This window comes from Manihot esculenta, chromosome 10, assembly GCF_001659605.2.
Source record: "Manihot esculenta cultivar AM560-2 chromosome 10, M.esculenta_v8, whole genome shotgun sequence".
In the NCBI taxonomy this organism is placed as follows: Eukaryota; Viridiplantae; Streptophyta; class Magnoliopsida; order Malpighiales; family Euphorbiaceae; genus Manihot; species Manihot esculenta.
In genome coordinates, this window is record NC_035170.2 from 27,442,906 (window position 1) to 27,462,818 (window position 19,913).

Here is a 19,913-nt window from a genome sequence, read left to right on the forward strand (position 1 = left end):
AATAGCATTAGGACATAATCCTGTGTTCATTATTTTATAATTCAATCTATAAAATATTTCATAAATATGTGATCCTTTAAGCATATTATAATTATGTGTTAAAATGTCTAATGTCAATATTTTCATTATATGGGGATCAGTTAATGGAATTGTAAAATTAGGAAAACAGTTTGAATAAATTGGTCCATTTGTTAAACTCGTTTCAAATAATCCTAACAAAGAGTCTTTGTAAGTTAAATGTCGACAATCTCGTAAAGCTACATGCATACTTGTATTTAATCCTTCTACAGTTAATGGTTTAATAGCAATTTGTACTAATCCTATATGCATAAACCTATATCCTTGATTGATATATTTCAATATTGTCTTTTTACTTAATAAACTCATTGATTGATTTTCAGAGTATAATAGTACTACTTTCTCTTTGGTTTTAATAGATCTAAGTGACTTAAAATCTATTATACCTTTTTTATAAATTGTTTCTATTGGTGTCTTAGGTGGTTTCCAATTAGTTAATCTTTGGTTATTCCAAATACTTTCTCTAGATAGTATTGTTTTTGTATTATCTGTATTAATATTTAAATCATTTATGAGTTCGTCATCTGGTTGTCTGGACCTAGAAGATCTAGTTCTTCTAAACATATTCATTTTAAGAATCCTAGGGTTTTCACATACACTTCCTTCTCTACTCACACTGCAGGTCTTACACCTTTCTGCCTGACTTACGGTTTTCATGACACAGTTTCAACCCTAAAATTTTTACTTTGAATAGTTTAGAATTACTAGATACTTCCCAGGCTCTGATACCATTTTCTACGCACTCAGGTATGATTCCACTATTTTATGATTTAAAAATTATTATTTCTTAATTATGGCAAATCTATAAGATGCAAAATGGCTTTCCACAAGAATATCATCTTGCCATTATATATGCATATTTTAATTACAGGCTATATGATTAAGAGATATGTATAAAATAATTTATTTTTTCCTATTAAGAATTATATATACTTTATTTTATATTAATAATATTATTATGTTAATTTTTTAAAATAAATTTTATTTTAATGTTAATATAATTATTACTAGAGAAAATTAATATTTAATTTCTGTAAACTATTTTTATTTTTTTTTAAAATGAAAATTAGATAATAAAACTTGAAATTTCTTAGATTTATTCAGATGCACTTATTATCATATTGAACTTGTAAGTACATATTTCACATTATTTAACACTTTATATATCGTGGTTTTTTATATATTTTTGTTAATTTTTATATATTATTATTATTAATAATTTTAACTCAAATTAAATTTAATTATTCATTATCATAATAAATTTCTGAATATAGTTCACTTTTAATTAAAATTAATTATATTAAACTTTTATACTTTATTCAACTAAAATTATATTTTTAACTAATCACATGAACTTTTTATGTATGTATTTTTTTAATCAATTAAAGTTATTATTTAATTAATTAAATTAATTCAAAAATTCATTAGAATTCTAAAATCAATCAATTAAATTAATATTTTATGTCATTTTTTTATTTCATTAAAATCATAATTTTAGTTTAATTTATTAACATTATTCCTATATGATAATATAAGAGTATTTTTTTTATTTTAAAACTGAGTTTGAAATTATATTAAGATTCTTTCTTTATTATAGTTTTATAAGTCTAAATTTACAAAAGTATTACTTAATTTAATTTTTTATTAGTAGAGTAAAATAAAAATAATTCTGATATTAAATTATTACATATATTTCTATCTCATATTATTAGGATTTTATAACTTAAATTTTCTAAAATATATATTTATTTAATTATTAGTAAATAAAATTAGTCTTTTTTTTTTTTACAATAATAGATATTTCTATATACTCTGCACTTATATTATTTCTCCTGCAACCTTTGCACTTGTTTTTATTATTCAATGAGTTATTAAAATTTTTATTAGTCATAAAATATATAAATAAGTTGAAACTAAAATAGTAACAAGAATATATAATTTATTTAAAATATTTATGTAAAATTTATGTTTATATGAATTTTTTCACTCATTAGAAAAACGCTACATCTAACTCTAAAAAAATAAAAATAAAAAAATAATCCACTTATTGTGATACAATTAATCTAATTTAATATATATATTTTAGTTTACAATTACATTTAAATTAAAAAAAATAATTATATTAAGATATTAAATAATAGTAAATTTATTTATTATTTTTAATCTAATCATACTAAAGATAATCTATAAAATTTATCAAATAAAATTTCAATTGTTAAGACTTTTTTTTACAATTAATAATATAATTTTAATATATATTATTTTTTTATAATATAATGGATTTTTAATTCAAATGGAGAATAAGCTATTTAATTTAGAGTTTTTAAATATTAGTAAATTTATAAATTTTAATATCTTTTAATTATTTAATTAATTTAATAAATAAAAAATTACTCTCTTTTATATATATAGTGTATATACATTATAAAAATTAAATGAATTAGAGGTATTTAAGTGGAGTAAATTTGTAAATTATTAATTCGCTAAAAAAGAATCAATGATTTTATGTACTTCTTATTTTAATTTTTTTATTTCATTATTTAAATTTAACCTTTTATTTTAGTTTCTACTTTAAAAATATGAATTTATTATTTTAATAATATTTTTATTATTTATCAAATATTTAAATATATTATTTCAATAATTTTTATTTTAAAATTAATTTATTAGTATTTAAATTAATTTAGATCTTGAATTTTCTTATTAACAAACTCAAAAATTAATTTAAATAAAAAATTATAATTTAATTTATATTATTAATTAAAAAATTTTAATCTTATTATAATTTCATGTATTCTTTAAATTTTCCATCACTTATCATCTATTTTAAAAATTTAACTTAATTAAAATTTTAATTTTAAAAAAAATAAAATTAACAAAAACTTATATAATTACATCTAAGTACTATTGTAAATAATTTAAAAACTTGAGAGATTATAAGAAATCTCATTATTATTATTATTATTTTACTTTTATATAACTTTTTAATTCATTTGTTGTAAAATAAATTTCTTCATCTCATAATTTTTATTTATATTTTTTTATTTTAAAATTATTGTTATTTTTTATATTATAATAATATATAATTGACTATTATAATTTTATTTAATATTAGTTTATTTTTAAAATATTTTTAATATTTAATAAAATTTAATATTTTTAATATAAATATAATAAAAAATATATTTTTTAACTTATATAAAAAAATGAAATAGATAAAAATTATATAACAAAGTAAAGAGTAAATAGTAAATAGTAAATAGTTTTTATCTTTTAAATTGTTAATTATTTAGATATTGATAATTAATTTGGTTCCATATCTAGCTCTTAAAAATCTTTCAGTATAGTTCTTGATTGCTATGTAGAAATATAACGGAAGAGAAACTGAATATCCTTTTCTCTCAATATATATACATATATATCAGTTTTAATAAATGATTATACTTAACGTCATTGATATTTTATTTAATTAAAATAAAGATATGCTTTTGGAACGCCGCTGGGCTTCATGCCTTTTCCTTTGGGACTTCATGTCTCTTTAATATGGGTTTAGTGCCTCTGCTCCTTTTCTCTTCCTCTACCTACCCTTGTTGCTTCCCCCTCTCTGTCCTTCAACGAACCCTCTACCCATGGCAAATCAATCCTCACCAACCTCTCCAAACCACTTTAATGCCACTGTGAACAATAATGAGGAAATCGTTTCAGATCTAGTCAAATTGACTGCTAGCCTCAATGCAACCAACCTGTTCTGGAACTTGCGTCCAGAAACAACCCCAATTCTAGACTACAGAGCAAAATTCTAATAGGTAAAATCTTCTCCGACAGACCTTTTAGCCTTAACGTGATTAAGGCAGCTTTAGCTAAATCGTGGAGAACTTGGGGAAATTATGAAGTCCAGGCCAAAAGAATTAATATGTTCATCTTCTCTTTTGAACATACTTCTGATGTTAATCACGTGATGGAGAACCATCCATGGTCTATTCATAACCAATTACTGGTGTTGCGGGACTGGCCATCTGATTGTGCCTTCCAAGAATTACATTTCAATGAGACACCTGTCTGGGCCAAGTTTTTGGTTTGGCACCTAACCAATTCCATGATGTTCTAGAACCATCGGCAATTTCCTGGGTAAGTTCTCTGATGTTGATTTCACGCAGAATGGGTTCATCGGATATCCTCACTTTATGAGAATCATAATTCTTTGGGATCTAAATAAGCCCATTCCCTTTTGTTTTCACAACAAAAGGCAAAATGGGTCACACTACTGGTCGACGGTGAAGTTTGAAAAATTGCCCGACTTTGGCTCCACGTGTGGAAAAATTGGTCATATCAGTAAACGCTGTTCTTTTCAAGAAACCTTTAATGAAAAGGAAACTCCTTCGTCCAGAAACACCTATGGACCATGGTTGAAAGCAACCACTTCCAACAAACCTAAGCAAAAACATAACTTCATATTCCAAAGGTCGAGTCCACCTACATCGATACCTACCGCCTCGATCCAGAATGAACTAAGACCCTCGTTTTCCTTTTCTTCCCTATTTCATTACCAGCATTCAGCGACATTGAATGCTATACTGTCAATAGAGATACACTCTGGGAAGCACGGATTTTCTTCTGCAATGCTTTTGATTGTCCCAAGGGGTTTTAACAAGAAAAGCCATGATGAATTGGGCCAACGGCCTTCTGGAGGCCACGCTTCAAAAGGATAGACTCTTACCACACTTCCTTTAGGCCCAAGTGAAGTAAATGCGGCCAGTGGTAATACAAGTTCAGTCCCGGATCCAATTGACCCTGGAGTTTTCTCTTCTTCTCAAGATCTCAAAAGCCCAAACTGCTGGTCCAGTAGGAAATTAAGCTTTTCAAACAAATGTTCTAGGCTCACTATTCCACCCAGAGCCCATAATGTTGAGGCGTGGATGCCACTTGACCAACTGATAGAGCTCTCAGCCATGATCTTTCATCATGAAACCAGTATCCCTAGTATTGTATGAGAGGAAGAAAATGTGTTGGACAGTTTGCAAGATTCGGCTCAAGGACAATGCAGGATGCAATAACAATCGTCCTAATTCCAGGGTGGCTATTCGACAAATTACGGAGAATGCTATCGATCAGGATTCAAAGAATGGAAGGAAAAGAAAATGGGAGACTACAGATGATTTTGATTTGGCCAAGAGAGTTTGCACAACTGCTACTGATGATGATATGGTGGGGGATGTCTGCCTGAAATGGCACCACCAGTCCCCATGATGTTACTAAGTTGGAATTGTCAAGGGTTGAGGAACCCATTGACAATTCGACGTCTGAAATTCGACATCTGAAATTCGACATCTGAAAGGAATTTGTAATTCCCGTTTTCCAGAAATTATTTTTTTGATGGAAACTAAGGACAAGAAAGATTTTGTCCAGAAGAAGTTAGACGGAATGGGTTATTTTGATTTGATTACTGTGGAAACTCAGGGGTTGGCAGGAGGCCTTTTCCTCGCATGGAAGTCTGACTGCAGAGTGAAGTTTGTGTCTGAGTTCTTGATTCACGCTTCTACTTTTGATGAAGAAACAATCTGAATGGGAGTTTGTCTGTGTTCATATTAGTAGTGACGAGGTTTCTATGGAATCTAATTTCTCTTTTATTATGCATTATGCTCGTAATTTGCATCTTCCTTTTGCCTTTGTAGGTGATTTTAACACCTTTCTTTATAGCTCTGAAAAGATTGGAGGACATGGTATTTCTGATGCTAAAATGAACCTTTTTCGAAATTTTGTTAACTTTTTGCATTTGGTGGACTTAAACTTCTTGGGACCCCCAATGACCTTGAATAATCGGAGAAGTGGACCTGCCAATATATAAGAACGTATTGATCGTTGCCTCTCCTCTCCCCAATGGATGGTAGACTTTCCTCGTGCTCGGGTGCTCCACTTGCAGGATACGGGTTCAGACCGTCACCCGATTCTACTCCTGTTGCACCCTAACATTCCAAAGGCTCAGCATTTCTTTCGGTTTGACTGTAGATGGACCTCAACGCCAACCTTTGAGGAGGTCATATCTGCTTCTTGGCATGCAACTTCAAATACAACTGGTAAGTTTTCCTTACAATCTACACTGAATTGTTATTGAGCCAGTATCATGAGATGGAATAGAATGTGTGGATACAATTCCAAACGTAGAATTACTGAGTTAGAGAACCTTATTGAGGCAGAAAAGCAGAACCTCTTAAACTAGAATGGTGATAAAATTCGAGAGTTGGAGAAAGAGCTCTCCACAGAAATCTTGAAGGAAGAGGCCTTTTGGGCCCAAAAAGCTCGTTTATCTTGGTTAAGCTAGGGAGATCGTAACAAAATTCTTTCATGCTAAGGTGATTCAAAGGCGCCGGAAAAATCATATTGCAGGTCTTCTTGATGATGATGGTAACTGGAGGGTGTCTCTTCAGGACATTACTGCCATTTCATTAAACTATTTCCATCGTATCTACTCCAACAATCCACTTGATTTTGAGAGCTTCACACAAGACTTTCAACGCAGGATTTCTGATGAGATGAATGCTAGCCTAATCAAGCCGAATTCTGTGGAGGAAATCAAGAGAGCGGCATTTGCTATCAATCCAAAGCACCGGGCATTGACGATTTTACTGGTCTCTTTTTTCCAAAGGTATTGGAATATTGTGGGTATTGATGTTTGTAATTATGTCAACCAGTTCTTCAGTAGTGGGGTATTACCAGAAAGGATGAACCACACTTTACTCTCCTTGATTCCTAAGGTCCAACAAATGCAATCTATGAAAGATCTAATGCCTATTGGATTTTGTAACGTGACCTATAAAATCATTTCCAAGATATTAACAGGGAGACTTCAACCAATCATGGACCTAATCATAGACTAAGAGCAAAGTGCCTTTACCAAAAATGGGTAAAATCTTGATAAATCATGAGGTCATTTATTCCTTTAAACTAAGGAAGACAGGAGACAATGGGAATGGCGCTAAAGCTTGACATCAGCAAGGCCTATGAATGCATTAAGTGGGACTTCCTTAAGCACACGATGGAGTGTTTTGGGTTTCATGATCTATGGATTTGATGCATTATGGCTTGCATGTCACCCGTCTCCAACTCTGTTCAAATCAATAGCCATAGATTCGGGACCATTTATCCTTCTAGAGGTATACGACAAGGAGACTCCCTTTCTCTATACCTCTTCCTGCTTTGTGCTGAAGGGTTCGCATTCAAGTTGAAATCTTCTAATATTCAAGGAATACGGTTATCTAGGCATGGGCCTACCCTAATCCACCTTCTCTTCGCAGATGATTCAATAATTTACACAAAAGCTAATACTTCTGAGGCGCAGAAAATTAAAGTGATTTTGCGGGAATATGCTCATTATATATAGTGGACAATCTATAAATTGGAGTAAGTGCAACATTTATTTCAGCCCAAACACTCCAATTCGTCGTCGCCACCACATCACTGCTGTCATTGGGGTACATAATTTGGAAGCTCCCAACAAATTCCTTGGCATACCTTTTGACATTCCAAGATCGAAAACACAGATTTTCTCCTTCATTAAAGAAAGGATTGCAGGAGCTATAGATGGCTGCAAGGATAAATTACTTTCAAAGGGGGAAGGAAGTTGTAATTAAATCTGTTGCCTCAGCGCTTCTGGTTTACACAAGGTCTTACTTTCGGTTACTGGTATCCTTGTGTAATTCAATAAACTCCATGATTGCAAATTTTTTGTGGGGGCAAAGAAAGGATGAGCAGAAAATGCATTGGCTTTCTTGATCAAAATTGTGTGAACTGAAGAGTTGTGGGGGAATAGGTTTTCGTGATTTTGAAGATTTCAATAGAGCATTTCTCGCTAAGCAAGGATGGCACATCTTGAATCATCCGGAGTCCCTATTTGCTAAGGTAATGAAGGGTAAATACTTCTCATCTACTTCTTTCCTTACTGCTAACCAGGGGAGCAGAGCCTCATGGGGATGGCAGAGTCTACTTTGGGCAAGACCGATCTTATTGGAAAGAGTCAGATGGCATTTGAGCGATGGTAGATGGATCCCAAAATCATATCTGGTTCCTCCTCAAGTTAGGTAGGATCACGACTCCTGCATTGTTTGGGCTCATCAACTCCTTTGACTATGAAACCAATTCTTGGAATACTCAGGTTCTCAAGGAAAATTTTTCAAAAGAGGAAGTTCAAGTCATCCTTATTAGTTGTTTTCGGGGGGAAGATAAATTAGTTTGGCACTATGACAAGTTTGGTGTATACTCTGTCAAATCGGGTTACCGCTTAGCAAGGAAGCTAAGCCGGATGAATACTCTTAATGGTGCAGAATCGGGTCCAAACTCTCTGACTGGGTTAGAAAGAGATATGGAAAATCAAGTTGCCACCAAAACTCTCCATCTTCCTCTGGGCTTTACTAAAGGATAACTTATCCACCAATGCCACCCTCCATTCGAGATTGTCCCAAGTTAGTCATTTCTGTATTTTTTATGATGAAGTTGAAACGATGGAACATCTATTTTTTTACCGCCCTAGAGCCATTGGAGTGTGGTTAAACGCTCCTTTGTGCTTACTTGCATCCTTGCTGGTACCAATATTCAAGATTGTTGGATTGAAGTGGTAGCGCCTTATAAAACTCATCCAGAGGAATCTCATTTTACTCAATTAGTGGTCTTCTTATTATGGCAAATTTGAAAACAGAGGAATAGCTTGTTATTTCGCCATAATACCCAGGATGCTAACCACACTGTGTAACTTTCTCTTCGACATTTGGAAGATTTTCAGAAGGGTTCTGGTACGGTCTGGACAAATCCTAGTCTCCCTAATAGACCTGATCAGATTGTAAGTTGGAAGCCATCGCTGAGTGGCTCCATCAAGATCAATTTTGACGTTGTAGTTGATGTCCAACAAAACAGAGGTGTGATAGCTGGGGTGGCTCGTGATTCGCAAGGTTTTCCGTTAGATTAGTTCTATAGAAAGGTTGATTCTATCTCTGATGTCCTAACTTTAGAAACCTTGGCTTGCCGTGAGGCTACTTTCCTTGCAGATCAGAAGGTCTTTTTCTCAGTTATTATAGAAGGTGATTCTTTAGAGACCATCCAGGCAGCTCAAGAGAATAAATGTCAAGTCCATATCCAAAATTTAGTTGCTAAGGATTTGAATTTTAGCTGTAATCCATGACTACAATTCTCATTTGTAATGGGTTATTTGCCTTCTTAAGTCAATGAAATATTTTTTTAATAAAAAAAATTAAAATAAAGATTAAATATTGACCACTGCTAACAGATAAATTAATTAAAACTAAAAAATTAAAAAAAAAAACTTATTGGTGACTCTAGAGACTTGAACAAGCTTGTAATCTTGGGTTGCCTCCAAAGCAGTGCCCCTGTTTATTGTTTTAGGCAAGACAATGGCATATTAGACTTCATCCACTTCTCTCTTCATATTCATTCAACATTCAAATCAACTTATTTTCTTTTAAGTGATTCAATTTGAAGGAGATTATAATTGAAAATGTGTTATTACCTCCCAAAAATGCATATATCACATGAGCTAGAAGTGTTTTTGAACTCAAGTTTTGGTGTCTTATGACTCAAAACATCGACGTATTGTTTCTTCGAATTCTTTATCGAATTGCAATGTGCTATTGTCAAGACAATCCATTGTCAAGTTTTCGGTTATAACTATCTCCAACTTGTCTTCCTGGCTCAATTCGAATGCTTCTTGAGCGAGAGGTTCAATAATGTCTATACTGCAAAGAGAAAAATTGTCATTAGAATACTTCATTGCATCATAGACATTAAATTTTATCTCTTCTCCATCAAACTCCATTGAGAGCGTGCCTTTATGCACTTCCATTTTCGTTCTAGCTGTGTTGAGAAATGGTCTTCCTAGTAATAAATCTGTAGAGTTGGATGAATTGTCATCTTTCATGTTCAAAACAAAAAAGTTTGTTGGGAAAATTAATTTTCCCAGTTGGACCAAAACATCTTCCAACACGTCCTTAGGATAGACTATTGATCAAACATAAAATAGCCATATTTTTACTCTTATTATTAATGCTAAATTATACATTTTCTAACTAATTTTGTACTTTTTATAATATTTTGCAGAAAAAGATGAAGAATGAAGAATTGGTGAAAAATGGCCTAAAATGCATGAAGAGTTGATTTGGCCGAAGCAATTTGGGCAAATCACCCTAAGAATGGCCAAGAAGGTTGCACGAGTAGATGGGAGTAAGAAGCTAAAACTCAAGAACTTGATTTACTAGAAGCGATTTGCCCAAATCACTGGGCAAATCAATTATTGCAAAACAGAGAAGGGAAGTCGCAGCGCAGACTCACGATAAGGGCAAACGATTTGCCCATATCACCGAGCAAATTGATCACCACAGTACAGAAGAGTGCAGAAAGGCGAGAAACACCAGAATTTAAATTTCAAGAGCCCTTTTCCATCTCAAACACACCAAGACTCATCTAAAACACATCCAACACGGTGCAAAAAGAATTCCTTCACAAAAGAAAGTCTATTTATGAATAAATACAAGCAAGGAAAGGATCAAAGACCAAGTCAAATAGGAATTATAACTCATAAAAGACTTATCTAGGGTTTCTTATCTATAAAAAGGCAGTAACCAGCAGTAGCAAGAGGCACCAGATCGGAGAGCTTCAGCAGCGCCAAGTTCCTCTTCTTTTCTTCTTCCTTTTCTCTTTATGTATTCTTTGCCCATCATTCTTCAAGTTGGAGTGGAGAAATTTCAGTTTAATTATGAATTGGGAGATCTAAAAACTCTATTGTCAAACTTCTATTTTTCAGTAGTTATGCAACTTTGTTCTTCATGTTATTATTGTCTTGCTATTAGAATCAATAGGACTCGTTACTTTTAATTGCAAAGTAATATATTGTTAGTTTGAATGATTTAGGTCCGTAATTGCTTAGATTGTTTAAACACAAGTGACAATTAGTTGTATGATCTAATTAAACTACGCGGTTGGCAAAGTTAGAATTAGGTTTCTCTATTTCTTAAAGCAGTTAATAGTTAAAAAGTGAAAAACTCCAAGGACGTTCCTTGGTAACTTGTTAACTAGTGTTTGATTAGTGAACGTTTCCTAATCAAACTAAATTTAAGAAAAAATTTAGTTATGTGGAGTATATTTCACAATCTAAACTAATTTATTGAAATAAATAGAAAAATCAAAGTATCAATGATCAATTTCAAATTGAAATGGATCCTGAGCTTCAACTAGAGTCTCTTTATTATTGATTTACTCATCTTTTAATCATTATTTTTGTAACGACTGGGAAACTGGACCGCTACCGGCGCTAGGATTCAGGTCGACTTAAGGTCGCCGAAACCCGTAGCAAGCCTACTATGCACTCTGTGTACCTGATAAATCCCATACATGATCATCCATTTCCATAAAAATTTTGAACTTTTTCATTTACCAAGCTTAACCTGTGCATGCACTATCTTTGTGAACATTAAACCACATACTAGAGTCCTCATCAAATGCTCTAGATGGGTCATCACTATATATGTCAAGCTTAGTTCTCATTATAAAACATCATAAAAACATAACATAATGATCATGTACGAAAGGGATTAAACATATTCTAGGGCCAAGCACAATACTATTCTCAATATATATTACATCACTATACATTATCTCTTTACATCATGTCCACTACTCTATACTGTTACACTTAGACTTTACCCTTTGTTGATCCTTTTATCTTCTCTGTGGCCCTGAAAACATGGGGGTAAGGGAGAGGGGTGAGCTACTAGAGCCCAGTGAACAGAACTATAAAAAAACATTTAAATACATATGTCATTATGAAATGCGTCACATTACAAGTAAAGCACATCACGGATGGACTGACCCAAAAATCCCTCTGCTCTGTGCCCGGCCCTCAAAGGAGCTCCTCAGGACTTCTGTTACATACAATAAACTCTGTGCCCGGCCCTCTATGGGGCTCCTCAGGACTTCTGTTACATGACAATAATAATCAGAGGGCTATTGAGTCGTCCGGTTGTCCATCCACATTAGGGGTGAGCATTCGGTCGGTTCGGTTCAAAACCGAACCGAACCAAATAAACTGAAAATCGAAATTTTAGTATTTATGAAAATCGAACCGAACCGATTTTGGTCAGAAACCGAATCAAACCGAATCGGTCTGATTCGGTTCGATTCGGTTCGGTTTGATCAGTTTTGATTTTTAATAATTTTTTATTTTTTACACTTTATTTTTAATATTTTAAAATTTAATTAAAATATTTTAATCTTAATATGATTTAATTTCTCTATATTATTGAAAAAATATATTATTATCACTAATCGGTTCGGTTCGGTTTTTTCAGTTTTTTTCTGATCAAAACCGAACCGAATAGAAATAATCAAAATTTCTGAAATTAAAAACCGAACCGAACCGAAATATATAAAAAACCGAACCAAATTTTTAAATCAGTTCGATTCGATCGGTTTTTTCGGTTTGAACCGAATACTGCTCACTCCTAATCCACATCCACAATAAACAATGCAATGCGTCATCTTCGTGAATACTAATGCAATACACCCTAGCATAAAACATGGCATTTATGATGCATGAAACATGCTAAAACTTCATTTATTTAAAAACACAGTTCAGTTCCACTCACCTCTAGCAACTGCTGAGCAGTCTATGTATCTCTAACTCTGTGGGCCTCCTGGGTTCCTCGGGTCCGCACCTACAAAGGTGGACTCAAATGAGGTACCGAACATGCTCTATCATAGCTATAAACATCTCCCCAAAAACCCCCCCTAAAACATCATAAACATGTATGGAAAAACAGGCAAAGGAAGGCTGGACAGGGGTCTTTCGGCAGCACCTTCGGCGGCCGAACCCTTCTCCAGAGCCGAAACTCATGCACTTTCGGCGGCACCTTCGGCGGCCGAAAGTCTCTTCCAGATCCGAAAGTCTAAACTTTCGGGGGCGAGGTTCAAGAGCTGAAAGACACTCCAGAGCCGAAAGTCCAAACCTTCGGCGGTATGTTCGGAGGCCGAAACTCCCTTCAGAGCCGAAAGTCCAAACCTTCGGGGGCGAGTTTAGGCGGCCAAAACAGCCTCCATAAGGGGTTCGGTGGCCGAACCTTGCTTCGGCGGCCGAACCTGATTTCTCCAAGAAGGCAGAACTCGGGTCAAACATGCATATACAGCCTCCCAAAACCTTACCACACATTCTTAACATGCAACCAACCTCTCATAACCATGCATATACCCTTATCCATGCATAAAGGAGCTTAAAAACTAGTTCAAACTCCTCAAACAACATCATAGCAACACCTATAGCATATGATCAACATAACTCTTTAACCTATAGATCCACTATATCCATACCCTAAAACTTTCTTAAACCCTTTAAAACATGCTTTCAACACAAGGGGAGGTGAGGATCCATGCTTACCTCTTGAAGATCGAGAGGATCGATGGTCCTAACTCGGAGATGTAGAGGAAACCGATCCGAAATCTCCAAGTCTTTCAACTTTGTCTTCTTTTGCTCAAAACTTCAAAAACCAAGTTAAAAACTCATTAAAACTTGCATGATTTGAAAGAGAACTTGAAATCCACCAAAGGAGGACAAAAACCTACCTTCGCACGAAAAGAGAGTGAAAGCACACTCCATTTCCGGTCAAAGGAGCTTTTATAGGTGGCCAGCCGACTCTCCTTCGGCGGCCAAAGCTGCATGCAAACTTCCACCACGTTCGGCAGCCGAAGTGGGGATTCGGGGGCAGCAAAAACAAGCCTCTTTCGGTGGCCAAACCTGGCAATTGCCTCCTTGGTCTTTTCCTTTTTAAAACTCAATTTTCTTAATCAAAAACATAAAAACATGTAAAAATATTTTGAAAAACCTCTGTTTTACCCCTCTGGAAGGCTCCGACATTCATGAATCCTGACTTCCAATAGAGATTCCACCGGAAAAATAGGAATTCCGATGCCGGGGTCTAGCCGGTATTACATTCTCCCTCCCTTAAGAACATTCGTCCCCGAATGTTCCTCTCTATTACATACATATTATAACCATAACATGAACATAGCATAAAACACATAAGAAAACATAAATTCTAACCTCAAAAGAGGTAGGGGTATATCTGGAGCATAGACTCCCGTGTCTCCCAGGTACACTCTTCTATATTATGGTGGTTCCAAAGGACTCAACTTTTTGACCTGAGTGTCCATGATCCGCACTGGCTGCTCTATATAGGTGAGATCTCCTAGGATCTCTACATCTGATTCACTAAGAACCTTACCTGGATCTGACACAAACTTTCATAGCATGGAAACATGGAAAACCGGATGGATTTTCTCCATGGAAGCACGTAAATCTAACTTGTACGACACATTCCCGACCTTCTACAAGATCTCGAAGGGTCCAATGTACCGTGGAGCTAGCTTACCTTTCTTCCTAAAACGAACCACCCCTTTCATTGGAGACACCTTTAACAATACCAGATCACCCTCCTGGAACTTTATGTGCTTTATGCGAACATCTGCATAGCTCTTCTGCCGACTAACAACAGTTCTGATTCTCTCTCTGATGATGGGCACTACTCTGTTGGTAATCTCTACCAACTCAAGCCTTGCTAAGGACCTCTCTCCAACTTCCTCTCAGCAAACAGGTGACCTGCACTTCCTCCCATAAAGAGCTTCATATGGAGCCATCCCTATACTAGCATGATAGCTGTTATTGTAGGCAAACTCTACCAAAGGTAGATGCTGCCTCCAAGAACCGCCAAAATCTAGCACACACATTCTGAGCATATCCTCTATAGTCTGGATGGTCCTCTCTGACTGTCCGTCAGTCTGTGGATGGAAAGCAGTGCTAAAGTCCAACCTTATGCCCATAGCATCTTGCAGACTCTGCCAAAACCTGGAGGTGAACTGGGGTCCCCTATCTGACACTATAGAAACGGGAGCCCCATGCAACCTGACAACTTCCTCCACATACACCTGCGCTAACTTGTCCACAGAGTAGCCACTCCTGACAGGGATGAAGTGAGCAGATTTGGTCAGTCTGTCCATAATCACCCATATGGAATCTAGTCTGTTGGACGTTGCCGGTAACCCTACCACAAAATCCATAGCTATATTCTCTCATTTCCACTCTGGAATCGGTAGTGGGTTAAGCATTCCAGCCGGCTTCTGATGTTCCAGCTTCACCCTCTGACATACCTCGCAAGCGGACATGAACTGTGCCACTTCTCTTTTCATAGCTGGCCACCAATAAACTCTTTTCAGATCTTGATACATCTTGGTGGCTCCAGGGTGAACATTGTACCTGGCATTATGAGCTTCCCTCATAATGTCTCCCTTCAAACTTATATCATCTGGTACATATAACTTGTTTCCGTAGCGGAGGATCCCTTTGTCGTCGAATCTGAACTCATCACTCTTGCCTGACTGAACAGTCCTGGCAATCTTTACTAACTCTGGGTCCTCATGCTGTTTCTGAGCTACCTGCTTCAGAAACACGGGTGTTACTCTCATCTGAGCTATCAAAGCACCTGTACCAGATAACTCTAACTGTAGCGCTTCATCAATGAGCCTATAGAACTCGCTCACCACCGGTCTCCTCTCTGCTGTGATATGGGACAAACTGCCAAGTGATTTTCGGCTTAGGGCATCTGCCACGACATTTGCCTTACCCGGATGGTACTGAATCTTACAATCATAGTCACTAAGCAGTTCTACCCATCTCCTCTGCCTCAAATTCAACTCTCTCTAACTCAAGATGTGTTGCAAGCTCTTATGATCTGTGAAGATCTCACATTTAACCCCATAGAGGTAATGCCTCCATATCTTGAGTGCAAAGATCACAGCTGCCATTTCAAGGTCATGTGTAGGATAGTTCAACTTATGCTTCTTCAGCTGTCTAGAAGCATAAGCAATCACTTTGTCATTCTGTATCAACACACAACCCAGTCCCACTCGGGACGCATTACAGAACACTGTGAAGTCTTCATCACTGGTAGGCAGAGCTAACACCGGTGCTGAAGTCAACCTTTGCTTTAGCTCTTCAAAACTCTCTTCACACTGGTCAGACCATGCAAACCTCTGGTTTTTCCTAGTCAATCTGGTCATAGGAGCAGCAATTTTAGAGAAGTTCTGAATGAACCTCCTATAGTAGCCTGCCAAACCCAGAAAACTCTTAATCTCTGTCACTGTGGTGGGTCTAGGCCAGTTAGCTATAGCCTCTATCTTCTTGGGGTCCACTGCTATTCCTTGGCCTGACACTACATGCCCCAAGAAAGAAATGCTCATCAGCCATAACTCACACTTAGAAAACTTGGCATACAAGCCATGCTCTCTCAAGGTCTGTAGAACTATCCTCAGATGATGGGCATGCTCCTCTGCATTCCTGGAATACACCAAGATATCATCAATAAAGACAATAACAAAGTGATCCAGATATTGTCTGAAAACTCTGTTCATGAGGTCCATGAATGTTGTAGGGGCATTAGTTAACCCGAACGGCATTACTAGGAACTCATAATGCCCATATCTGGTCCTGAACGCTGTCTTTAGTACATCCTCTTCTCTGATTCTCAACTAATGATACCCTGATCTCAGATCTATTTTAGAAAAACAACCTGCTCCTGCTAGCTGGTCAAATAGATCGTCGATCCTAGGTAAAGGATACTTGTTCTTGGTAGTGACTTTATTCAACTGCCTGTAGTCGATACAAAGTCTCAAGGATCCATCCTTCTTTCTTACAAATAGCACTGGAGCACCCCAAGGTGAGGTACTCGGTCGGATGAAACCCTTATCTACCAACTATTGTAACTGTTCTTTTAAATCTTTTAACTCTGCTGGTGCCATCCTGTAGGGAGGGATAGAGATCGGTCTGGTACCAGACATCAACTCTATCTCAAAATCTATCTCCCTATCAGGTGGTAGTCCTGAAAGCTCATCTGGGAACACATCTAGAAACTCTCTGACTACGGGCACTGAGGTGGGCTCCCTAACCTGACTATCAAGCTCTCTCACATGAGCTAGAAACCCCTGACACCCTCTCCTGAGCAACCTACAAGCCTGTAGGGCTGATATCAAACCTCTAGGCATACCCTTCCTGTCTCCTCTGAAGACAAACTCTGATCCATCCTAATCTCTGAACCTGACTAACTTGTCTCTGCAGTCCAAGGTAGCACCATGAGCAGATAACCAATCCATCCCTAGAATGACATCAAAATCCGTCAAATCTAGAACCACAAGGTCGGCTGGAAGGCATCTACCATCAATAAACACTGGACTATAACGACATACTGACTCTGCCACTGATGGATCACACTTGGGCCCACTGACCCAAAGGGGACACTCTAACCCAGAAGTCATCAAACCCACTCTCTCTATGGCTCTCGGAGCAACAAAATAATGAGAAGCACTGGGGTCCAATAAAGCATACACATCAGAACAACCAATGATGAGATTACCTGACACCACGGTGTTAGACGTGTTAGCCTCCTGCTGTGTCATGGTGAAAATCCGAGCCGGAGCTGACGGACCTTCACCTCGGGGACCCGCAGAAGAAGAGGCTGTCCCTCTCCCTCTGCCTCTGCCTTGAGTCGTGGCTGGAGCTGATGGCTGTGCCATACTGCCTGGAGCTGCCTAATGGGACGGTGCCATAAAAGCTGACCTAGGACACTCCCGAGCTATGTGCCCCTCCTGGCCGCACCTCTAACATGCTGTAGTCCTAAACCGACAGACTCCCTTGTGCGGCTTACCGCACCTCATACACTCTGTAACCTCTGTGCCTGAGCTCGAGCCACTTCCTAATCCCAGACCTGACTTTAACTTATTCCAGAACTTGTTCTTCTTTGGATTCTTAGTGGAACCACTCCACTTTTTAACGCCTGAAGCTGCTGCACTCTGGGAAGAGGGATCTGACTTTCCCCTACCTAGGGTCTTAGAACCCGAAGACTGTGCCACCTGCTGTTTAACTGACCCCTGTATAATGGCACTAGCCTCCATCTTTCGTGCTATATCCACTATGGTGTGAAAGCTCTCCCTCTCTGCTGCTAGGATCAAAGAGGAATACCTAGGATGAAGCCTCATGGTATACCTCTTAGCCTTCTTCTGATCTATGTCATAGGCCTGACCCACATACTGCAGCAACTCCAAGAACCTGTCAGTGTACTCATCGACACTCATATCCTCTGTCTGCCGTAACTGCTCAAACTCTATCATCTTTAGCTCTCTAGAACTATCTGGAAAAGCCCATCCAGCAAACTCATTTGCAAACTCCCCCCAGGACATGTTATCCACTCTAGGGTCCATATAGTTGTTAAACCACTCCTTTGCTTTCTTACATTTCAGAGTGAACCCCGCCATCTGTATAGCTCTGGTATCATCTGCCCCTAGCTCATCTGCTATCATTTTGACCATTTTGAGATACTCAAATGGATCATTTCCGGTTTTATACTTAGGAGCATCCAACTTCAGGTAATCTGTCATCTTTACCTTGCTCCTCTCAGATGGCCCAGGTTGAGGTGTTTGGATAACTGGGGCTAGTGGTTCTGCTGGTGGTGGAGGAGGTGCAGAACTTCCTGGAGTAGGGTGTGCTGGACTTGGGTAGAAGGGTGAGGGTGGATACATGGGGTATTGTGGATATGGTGGATATTGGGGTGATAACCATACCCCGAAGCCTGAGCGCCTCCATGTGATGATCCCATACCCTCCTCAGATGTGCCAACACCCAACCCTCCATCTCTTCTCTGGTCAACATCCATTGCTTCCCTCACATCATCAGATCTTCTACCCTGCTCTGTTTCTCTTCTGCTTTCATTAAAAGACCTTCTAGGGTCCCTTGAAGTTCTTTCTCTACTTGTTCTCTGAGACATTGCTCTTGGCAAAGCAGGGGGACGGGCATCCATGCCCTCATTCTCTGGTGGTACTCCAGTCAATCTAGCAGATCGATGAGTTCCTCTCATACTGTTTTCTGTAAACATAACATGTACAAAATCATTAGCATCATATGGTCCATGTGGAAACACATGAACCCTCATCACATACATAACATATCATTAAATGCACATGCATAAAATCATGGCATTACACGTCATTATCAAGACAGGACTCTACATCCTATCCTAGTGGACATGATCCTTTCCTATTGTGCTTGCCCTTTTATAACCTCTATGAGCCCAAAACACTCTATAGGTCCATCATATGAACCTAGGGCTCTGATACCAATCTGTAATGACCAGGAAACCAGACCGCTACCGGCGCTAGGATTCAGGTCGACTTAAGGTCACCGGAACCCGTAGCAAGCCTACTATGCACTCTGTGTACCTGATAAATCCCATACATGATCATCCATTTCCATAAAAATTTTGAACTTTTTCATTTACCAAGCTTAACCTGTGCATGCACTATCTCTGTGAATATTAAACCACATACTAGAGTCCTCATCAAATACTCTAGATGGGTCATCACTATATATGTCAAGCTTAGTTCTCATTATAAAACATCATAAAAACATAACATAATGATCATGTACGAAAGGGATTAAACATACTCTAGGGCCAAGCACAATACTATTCTCAATATACATTACATCACTATACATTATCTCTTTACATTACATAACTTTTCTTTACATCATGTACACTACTCTATATTGTTACACTTAGACTTTACCCTTTGCTGATCCTTTTATCTTCTCTGTGGCCCTAAAAACATGGGAGTTAGGGAGAGGGGTGAGCTACTAGAGCCCAGTGAGCAGAACTATAAAAAAACATTTAAATACATATGTCATTATGAAATGCGTCATATCACAAGTAAAGCACATCACGGATGGACTGACCCAAAAATCC